General features: G+C 35.9%; 1 long non-coding RNA gene across 1 annotated transcript in view; it reads left to right on the top strand.

The window, feature by feature from the left end:
* LOC121011858 (uncharacterized) overlaps positions 1-7206 on the top strand; it is a 35836-nt gene extending 28630 nt beyond the window's left edge. Inside the window, exon 3 of the long non-coding RNA XR_005781808.1 lies at positions 7093-7206. This is a non-coding gene — a long non-coding RNA (uncharacterized LOC121011858). The remainder of the gene's footprint in view (positions 1-7092) is intronic.
* The last annotated feature ends 3264 nt before the right edge of the window (positions 7207-10470 follow it).

Genomic DNA, 10470 nt, shown 5'->3' with positions numbered 1-10470 from the left:
AAAAAAAAAAATTAAAAAAAAAAAAAAAAAAAAAAAGGAAAGCCTAGACAAAATTATCAGAGTGGGAAGGAATAGAGTTAAAGTGTTATGAGGCTTTTATATTTGGGGAGGGGTTAAGATATTAATTAATTCCGATTTCTTTTTTTTAAAGTTTATTTCTTTTTGAGAGACACAGAGAGAGCAGAAGTAGGGGAGGGGCAGAGAGAGAGAGAGAGCCTGACGTGGGGCTGGAACCCACGAACCATGAGATCATGACCCGAGCCAAAATCAAGAGTCGAATGCTTAACCAACTAAGCCACCCAGGCACCCCTAATTCATTGAAATTTCTGTTAATGATTTGCTAGTTCATACAGCATTCCTGCTAAGAAATAATGAAAATTACCAAACACATTATAAATAAAACAACACTTTTTAAAGCATTGAATATCTTAAAAGACAGAAGGGAGTTCACTGGCTAAGTTTTGGAAGAAAGCCTCCATTTGGAAAAGTAAAGAAAGCTTAGAGCCCCAGAGCTGCAAAACCTATAACTGGTATGTAGCAAAAGAAACAAAAACAAAACAAGAGTGGTAGACAAGAAAATAAGATACAAAGGCAAGAAATGGGCATTAATTTTCTCATTCAATAAATATTTATCATGAAGCTACTATGAGGACCCACTCTAGGTGCTAGGCACTATTCTAGGAGTTGCAGAAACAAAAGAGAATAGAACAGATATGCAAAACCTTCAGATACTGGTAAAATGAATCACAGATTTTTTAAAAACAAGTATACTTGACATGTTTAAGGAAATAACTCACAAACGTACAAATATGTATGGGAAACAGGAAATCATGAAAAGTGACATAGCTGATGAGAGAAAGAACTAAACAGAATATCTAAGAGTGAAAAATAAAGTGAGAGAAATTTTAAAAAGCAATCAAGATGGCAAATAGGCACATGAAAAGATTCTCCACGTCATATATCATCAGGAAAATATAAATTGAAGCAATGAGATACTACTACACATCTGTGAGAATGTCCAAAATATAGAGCAATAATACGAAATGCTGACAAAGATCTAGAGCAACAGGGACTCTCATACACCTGCTGGTTGGAATGCAAACTAGTACTGCTACTTTTGAAGACAAATTGGCAGTGTCTTACAAAACTAAACTTTTACCATATTATCCAGCAATATGTTCCTTGTTATTTACCCAAAGGAGTTGCAAGAAGCTTGTATAGCAGCTTTATTTATAATATCCCAAATTTGAAAGTAACCAAAATGCCCTTCAGTAGGTGAATGGATAAATAAACTATGGTACATCCAAAGAATAGGATATTATTCAGTGCAACACACACACACACACACACACACACACACACACACACACAACAAAAAATGAGCTATCAAATTATGAAAAGACAAGGAGAAATCTTAAATGCATATTAGTAAGTGAAAGAAGCCAATCAAACAAAGCTACATACTGTATGATCCCAACTATATGACATCATAGGAAAGGCAAAACTATGGATTCAATAAAAAGATCAATGGTTGCTAGGTGTGGTGGCTGGCGGAGAGGGATAAGGAGGGAAAGATGAATAGGCAAAGCAGAGGATTTTTAGGGCAGTGAACATACTCTGTATAATGTGGTAATGATGGATACATGTCCTTATGAATTTTTACAAACCTGTAGAATCACGAAGAGTGAACCTTAAGGTAAACTATAGACTTTGGGTGATTATGATGTGTCAATGTAGTATACATATATATATACCATTCCTGAGTGATGTTCATAGTGGGGGAGGTTATGAATGAGTGTGAGCAGGGAATATATGGAAAATCTCTGAACCTGCCTGCCTTTCAATTTTATTGTAAAGCTAAAACTGCTCTAAAAAATTCTTTATTTAAAAAAAAAAAAAAGACCCCGTGTATCTCTATATATTTGCCTGGCACAGAAAAAGGTATGAAAGGATACACACTTAACGTTGATTACCTCAATGTGGATTTGAAGGAAGGAACGAAAGGAACAATGAACTTTTTCTCTATGTAAAAAAACAAAAACAAAACCAACCAACCAAACAAACAAACAATGGACATAGCTGGCAATGATTGGATATAATGTAAGAAATAACCAGCTGGTGAACTACAAGAGAAATTAGAAGAAATAACCCACAACACAGGATAGAGAAATGAAAAATAAAATGGAATAAAGCAGAAATGAAGATAATAGGTGTAAAGGAGACCATGAAAATGTCCTTATGTTTGATTAGAGAACCATCAGAAGAGGAAAGCAAAAATGGAACCGGTTTAAAATTTGAAAAGATAAAGGCTAAGAATGTTACTGATCTGAGGAGAGATAACAAACCATAAATTCAAGAAGTCCAACAAATTCCAAAAGATAATTTTTTAAAATATACACTTAAATGCATCATAATGAAATATCAAAACCCAAAAACAATAAAAAATTTTCAAAAATCAAAGGAGCCACGGCTACTCTGAAGCTGACTTCCCATCAGCAACAATGAAAGTAAGAATAGATATTATTTATTTCAAAAGTAATGTGGAAAATATCATCAGCCAAGACTTGAATAAAGTCTTCTTCCCTGTCTGTTTAACTGCTCTGGTGCAATTTTTCTTTTACATATCCTAACATGAGTTGGAAAATAGACCCACTTTTTGTATTTTCTTACAAAGTTTGTGTAACTGGCACTGTTTCTTCCTTGCGTGGTTAGCAGAGGTAAAACTCACCAAAAGAGTCATCTGGGCCTAGAATTTTCTTTGTGGCCAAGTGTTTTGACTAATAATCCAATTTCTCCATAATTTTATTATCTGTTGATACCTGCAACATTTATAGTGATAACCTCTTTTTCATTCTTAATCCTTTTGGGGGATTTTACTTTTTTATAAAATCAATTCTGAGAGATGTTTGCCAATTTATTAGTCTTTTCAAGGGACTAACTACTGCTTTGGTTAATCACAATTGTATATTTGTTTTCTATTTCATTAATTTTTTACTAACTAAGGTTTACTAACCTTCCTTTTTACCACCGTAGAGTTTAATTTGCTAATCTTGTTTCTAATTGTTAGCATTACTGGTCCAATGACTGATTAAGACAATCTATAACCAATGATAAAAGTTTAAAGATTTATTCTTGTAATCTTAAACAAACCAGGATAACCATTACCACCATTTCTATTCAACATTGTACTGTAAGTCATGATCATTCATAAACATGAAAAAGAAATGAAAGGTATAAAGGGTTAAAAGAAAAAAAAAGAAAGAAAACTGTTATTATTCACAGATATTGTTGCTCATGTAGGACATCTAAAAGAATTTGCAGGAAAATCATGAGAATAAGAGAATCTAGTAAGGCAACTGGATACAAATCTATACATAAAAATCAGTTGAGCTTTTATGCAGCAGGAACCAGCTACTATAAAATTAAATTTTAAGTAGATATAACTTTCATCAGCATTAAAACATTTTATCATCAAAATGCTTACTTCCAAAATATATACAAACTACTCCTACAAATCAATGAGAATAAGGTAGACAAACCAACAGTAAAACAGGTAAAAGAACAGAATAAACACTTAGCTAAAGAGGAAATTTAAATGGCCAACACAATAGGAAAACATGCTTAATCTTTTTATAACAATCAGCATTTTAAAACCACAGTGATAATACCACTATACAACCTCCAGATTGGCAAAAATTTTAAGCTACCAATAATACTATGTTAAAGATGTTGAGTCACAGGAACTTTTATTCACGGCAGACAGGAGTATAAATTGCATCGACTAGTTTGGAAAATTGTTTTCCATTACCCATTACAGTGGCCTTGGGTACACTAATTCCATTCTTAAAAGTTCAAGGATATGGTGCATCAGCATATACATGCAATAATGTCCTTCGTCACATTATTCACAATTTTCAAAAATCAGAACTAGCCCAAATGGCCATAAATAGTTGAGTGAATAAACAAGTTGTGATATAATCATACAATGGAATATTATGCAAGAAAGAAAATAAACCAACCAACCATAGTTGGAACTTCATACGAAAAAAATGAATGGATTTTAGAAACAAAGTTGAGGGAAAGAAGCAAGCCAGAAAAGAAAAACATGCAGTATGGTTGCATTTATATAAAATTCAAAAAGAGTAAATCTAGGGGCTCTGGGTGGCTTAGTTGGTTAAGCATCCGACTCAGTTAGTTTTGGCTCAGTCATGATCTCACAGTTTGTGAGTTCAAGCCCCACATTGGGCTCTGCACTGACAGGGCGGAGCCTGCTTGGGATTCACTCTTTCTCCCTCTCTCTCTGCCCCTGTCCTGCTCCCTCTTTCTCAAAAAAATAAATAAATAAACAAAAATTTTTTTAAAAAAGAGTAAAACTAAAATATATTCATTTTGGATGTATATACAACTGGTAAAGCAAGGAAACTTATCATAAATTAAGGATAAGGCTTACTTCTAAATAAAAGGGAGAAATTTATAATTGGGATGAAATAGACAAGAAGTTTTTGGAGGTGCTTTTTATGGTTTTTAATCTGAGTTGTGCACAGGTATTTGTTTTGTAACTATTAAATAGTAACAATGCTTTTTACACATTTCTATATGTGTTATACTTCATACCTTCAAATTGAGTTTAAGAAAATACTATACAAGATAGGCTTTAAGAATGGGTAGCAAAGTTTTGAGTATAACCACAAAAGAATAGAAATTAATGCAAAAAAAAGCCAAGTCAGTTCAGAGGGTAAAAAATGGTCCTAGAAAAAGAAAAACAAACAAAAAGATAAGAATGCTAAAGAAATAAGCAGAGGGGACAAAAGACAAATAAAATTTTCAAAAATAAATAAGGTAGTAGAATTAGACCCAACTATATGACAATCAAAATAAACATAAAGGAACTTACATGAATATCATCAGTTAAAAGAAAGACATGGAAAGATTGGATTAACAACAAAAATAAAACCAAAATATAGTTCTGTGCTGTATATTAAGAAAGAAAGTGAAAGTAAAAGGATAAAAAACGATGTACGGGGCAAATGTTAATCACAAGAAAACTGAGTTAGTCATGTTAATAAGAGATGAAATAGGCTGTAAAATAAGAAATGTTATTTGGAATAGATCATCAGAGCAGTGGTGGAACTTCACGCAGGGTCAAAAAGTTTCTTTTGCTACAAGTCAATGTAACAGGTCCAACATCTTCAGACTCTCTTCTTTTCAGTTAAGATGTCTATCCTAATAAAAAAGCCACTGAGATTATATATGGCATGCATGTCACATTACCTTTGATTCATTCCCCACTCTTACACTGCCCTTCTCAAAATAGCCCTTAGAAATTCATTCTTCACATAAATGAATAGAAGAATTCTAAGAAGTGAAACACAGAGAATTCAAGTGAAGCATGTTCACAACACCCACCAATAGGCTATTATTCTGTCATTGTCACTTAAAAGCAAAATGAAGAATCCAGATCAGCTTTTCTTGAAATTATATGTCTTAGAGACCCTATCATTTTTTTCTCGCAAGTATTTCTGTTATAGAGCATGATGAAACTCCATGTTATCATTCATACTATGGAGAAAAGAGCACCACTAACTATACTTTGAGGCCAAAAAAATCTTTAAGTTTTTGTCTTAATATACGTATAATGAATACTGAGTAAGAAAAAAATATATATAATTATCCTAGGTAATAGGATATCATAAATAACTTCTCAAAATATAAGAGGAATAATTCAATTTTCAAAAATGAAGACAAATGAGCCAAAGCTATATTCTATGACTCAATAAATAAAACTTTTTTTAAAAGTTTATTTATTTATTGGGGCTCTTGGGTGGCTCAGTCGGTTGAGTGTCCAACCTCAGCTCAGGTCATGATCTCCTAGTTCGTGAGTTTGAGTCTTGCGTCGGGCTCTGTGCTGACAGCTCAGAGCCTGGAGCCTGCTTCATTCACATCCTGTGTCTCCTTCTCTGTGCCTCTCCCACTTGTGCTCTGTCTCTCTTTCTCTCTCAAAAAATGAATAAACATTTAAAAAAATTTTTTAAGTTTATTTATTTGTTTATTTAGAGAATCCCAAGTGGGGAAGGGGCAGAGAGAGGGAGGGAAAGAGAAAATCCCAAGTAGGCTCCAGGCTCGGTGCAGAGCCTGATGTGGGGCTTGAACTCACAAACCATGAGATCATGCCCCTAGCCAAAATCAAGAATTGGACGCTTAACCAACTGAGCCACCTAGGCACCCCTACTTTCAAGACCCCTAAATCAACAATGATGCATCAGAAAAATACAAATAAGCTTAATAAAATCTCAAATATGACTAAAGCTATAAATAAAACGGGCAGTTAAAAATAGTGAAACATTAAGCCAGAGGCATTTATACAAAAACACTGGTAACCTAATCTGATGTTGAGACTATAATGCCCCAAGATGAATTAATGTGTGTTCCTGAAAATTCACATTTAGTAATAAAAGGCGTCTGGAAAAAGACTAGCTGTCAAGCCAGAACAATTCTGGGACTTCCATTTCTATATGAAAGTTTCATACCACTGTGAGGCTATCAAAGGATTCAAACCAGGATATTCATACTCTGCTTTTAATGGCTATTTCTATATTGTAAACAAATGGCTCTAATTCTCCATTCATCAGAAAAATTTCAGGAATTAAAATAACTATTTTTATGAATTCTTATTTCAAACATTTTTTAATGTTTATTTATTTTTGAGAGAGAGAGAGAGACAGAGACAGAGCATGAGTAGGGGAGGGGCAGAGAAAGGGAGACACAGAATCCAGTGCAGGCTCCAGGCTCTGAGCTATTGGCACAGAGCCAGATGCGGGGCTCAAACTCAAAAACAGTGAGATCAGGACCTGAGCCAAGGTCAGATGCTTAACTGAGCCACCCAGTCGCCCCTATTTTTATGAATTCTTAAGTTAGATAACATGTACTCCAAAATAGGAGCCTTCTGCCAATGTTTCCAGAAAAATTATATGCCTATGTAATTGCTCAGACTGCCTTAAGTTTCCAGTCATTCCCTCCTTTCACTTTCAGCTCTGTTTCAGCCATGAGCAGAGGTTAGTAATAGCTCAGTAGCATTTTACATTTTTTGCTTAGGGCATCTTCTCTTGCTGTGGGCCCCAATCAAAGCTGTAGCTTTTCAGATCCTCCAGTAAATGGTCAAAGCAGGATACACAGGGTAGGTATATGTTTCTTTCAAGGCATGCCAATTATTAGGTCTCTTTCTTAGTGGTACAGGGCCAAAAGCACAGCAAGTTGTTTTTCTCTTTGGTGGAGATATCTTGGCATTTCCCAAATGCACTTTGTTACAGCAGGATCTGACATCAAGGTTGTCTGGTCTTTCCTTTTTCAAGGGGATCTGATAGTGTAAACAATCAGGTTAGGGAATTGGCTAAGGGATATGATCATGACTTTTTCTTTTCAAGGCTTAAGTAAGACCTCTGTTTATTGAACCAGGAGTTTTTGCTTTGTTTTATATTATGTGATTGTTCCACTCTCAATTTTTTCCTAGGGAACTCATTCATAATCTAGTAGTCATAGCCAGATAGCTCTTCCAGACAGGCCAGTCTGATGATAGTGCCAGGCCCACTGCCTATTATGGTCTTGCCTTATCTCTGCCACCCCCATGGTGCTTCTCATTTCCAATGCAATATTTCATGGCAGCATTTCTGGCCTACAGCTATTTTAAACAGATGTTTAAAAACAGATCTTTTAAAGATATTCATACTTCCTTCAACACATATTTCAGATGTTTGTTGAAGAAACTATGATCTAGACCCTCTAGATTTGCCCATTTTAATAATTTCTAAAATAAGATATTCTAACACTTAACATCCACCTTTCTCTGTTGAATGCATTTTTAAGTGTATTTGTGTATGTGTGTTAACCAAAAATGTTAGAATCAACCCAGCTAGTCTATTTCATATAGAATCTCGGGTATGTGGACCATACTGACAGATTCAGTAAAACTAAAATCATGCTTTCTCCTTAGTCAAGCATCTAGAAAATCTAGTCTCATGTATATTTCCTACTTTAGAGTTAGTATACATTGGCATGTTCCTTACTGCCATTCTTTTGTTATATAAAATTTTACTTTCCAATATTGATTTTGGACTTTGGGGCATGCCAGGGTATAATTCTAATTAATGGTCTAAGAGCGAAAAGATGTGGGGCATGAGAAAGACTGTTGACTTATTTCTCAATGTGAACTATCTTCAGATGAAGGTATATAGGTACCTACAAGCATGAAAGAAAACAGTTTTCAGACAGGAGAGAGAGAAGAGTCACTTCTCTGTCAAGAAAAACTTTGGAGGTTCAAATTACTCTGATGCCTCTAGATCATTTTTTTCCTAATGGATGCCTTAACTTTCACATAAGAAATCTATCAAAGTTCTTTTTTTTTTAATGTTTGTTTATTTTGAGGAAGAGAGGGAGAGTGTGCATGGGCACACACATAAGAGGGGCAAAGAGAGAGGGAGAGAGAGTCCCAAGCAGGCTCCATGCTGTCAGTGCAAAGGCAGATGCAGGGCTTGATCCCATGAACAGTGAGATCATGACTTGAGCCGAAACCAAGAGTCAGAGGCTTAACTGACTGAGTCACCCGGGCACTACAAGAAATCTAGCAAAGTTCTGGTACTAGTAATTAGTGCTCTCCACCAATTATTTCCAGTTCTCATTCTGGGAAAAATTGTACTTCTTTGCCCCCTCAAAGTTATGAAAGGCCATATGACTTCCTTTGGCCAAATATATTTGAGTAGAAGTGATGTCTCCCACTTTACTTCCAAAAGCTTTAAGAGCCACTTCACAATTTGCCCCAATTTCTTTCCTTCCCTCTGCTACAGTCACCAGCAATGATCCATATAATGGCTCCTATATTAGCCTGTGTCCTGAAGTGAGGGGAGTGCAGAACACAGCAGCCAACCAACCTGCAATGGATTTGCAGTATGAGTGCTGCTTATTGCTTTAAACCAGTTAGACTGTGGAGTTGCTTTGTTATCATAACCTGGCCTATCCTGACTGATACAACTCTGATAACAATCCAATAGGTACAAAATAGAGGAGATTCTTTCAACATTTTCATATAAATTCCTTGAGTTTAATTTTTTAACATTTATTTATTATTGAGAGACAGAGAGAAACAGCTTGAGCAGGGGAGGGGTAGAGAGAGGGGGGACACAGAATCTGAAGTAGGTTCAAACTCACCCCCGACGCAGGGCTCAAACTCACAAACTGTGAGATCATGACCTGAGCCGAAGTCGGTCACTTAACCAACTGAGCCACCCAGGCGCCCCTAAATTCCTTGAGTTAACATCCACTTTTCCAAACTAGTACTTTAATATTTTGAGTCTACCAATTCCATTGTCATTATTCACCCAATGCCATCAAGAGCCTCCCTACCCTGCCATCCTTGAATTCCTCACACTCTATATTGTTCCATGCAAGAAATTGTTCCAAGCCTTCACACTTTATCTTTTGTTGAGATTTGTTTTTCCAGATGACCATAGGTCATAACTAAACTGTTTTATCAAAGGGTACCATACTTGATATCTCATTCTTCACTGATGATCTTATGACCTGAGATTCCTCATCACTTAAATTTCTTGGTTGAAAGCAGAAGATGCTGACTCTGGCTAACCTTTAAAAAGGAAGTTTATTGGAAGGCTATTGGGGTCATGCAGATAAGATAGGAAGTTAGGGGACCAGACTTGGCATGGGAAAGAAACCAAGGGAGGTCTAGAAAATAAGGAATGAAGAATCAGGTGGAAACAATTATCCTAAGGCTGGCATAGCTGTTGCTGCCCTGATAGATGTTTGGTTATTCTCTCTGTCCTTACACCACTTGTCCAGAATTCAAATCTTGGAAGAAAATTTTCAATTAGAAGAACTTATATCACAAGCTCACCCACCAGCAGTTCCAGGGAGTGGGAGAGGAGTGGTCTGGCCTTTCAAGTTTCATTGTTAGAGGCATAGGCTTGAATTCCTTCCCACCATGGTTACACACGTTGGGAGGAGGCAAATCCCCCAAGAAATCAGGTTCTACTAGGGAGGAGAATGGATGCTAGGCAACAACAATACCAAAAAAAGATAGCTTTCCATGAGAGAAGTGGGAAAAGGAGAGAATAATATGGTCCTTAATAAAAGAAAGTTTTATGGCCTGAATAGAACAAAAACCTGACCTCCTCAGAGCAAAAGTATCTGACCTCGTCAGATACTGCAGTATTGGCTCTTCTCTGGGTTTCCAGCATGCTAGCCCACCATGAAGATTTTGGACGTACCAGCCTCCATAAGTGCATCTTCCTTAAAATAATTACCAATTTCTTAAAATAATTCTCTCTCTCTCTCTCTCTCTCTCTCTATATATATATATACACACACACACACACACACACACACACACACACACACACACATCCTTATTGGTCCTTTTCTCTGAAGACACAGGGGGTGGAAACTAATGTTTGTTTAGTGCAGGGT

The sequence above is a fragment of the Herpailurus yagouaroundi genome, unplaced genomic scaffold (genome assembly GCF_014898765.1).
Source record: "Herpailurus yagouaroundi ecotype Mexico unplaced genomic scaffold, PumYag 195, whole genome shotgun sequence".
Taxonomy (NCBI): domain Eukaryota; kingdom Metazoa; phylum Chordata; class Mammalia; order Carnivora; family Felidae; genus Herpailurus; species Herpailurus yagouaroundi.
Note: the sequence above shows the minus strand (reverse complement) of the source record. Positions and strands in the feature narration are given on the sequence as shown.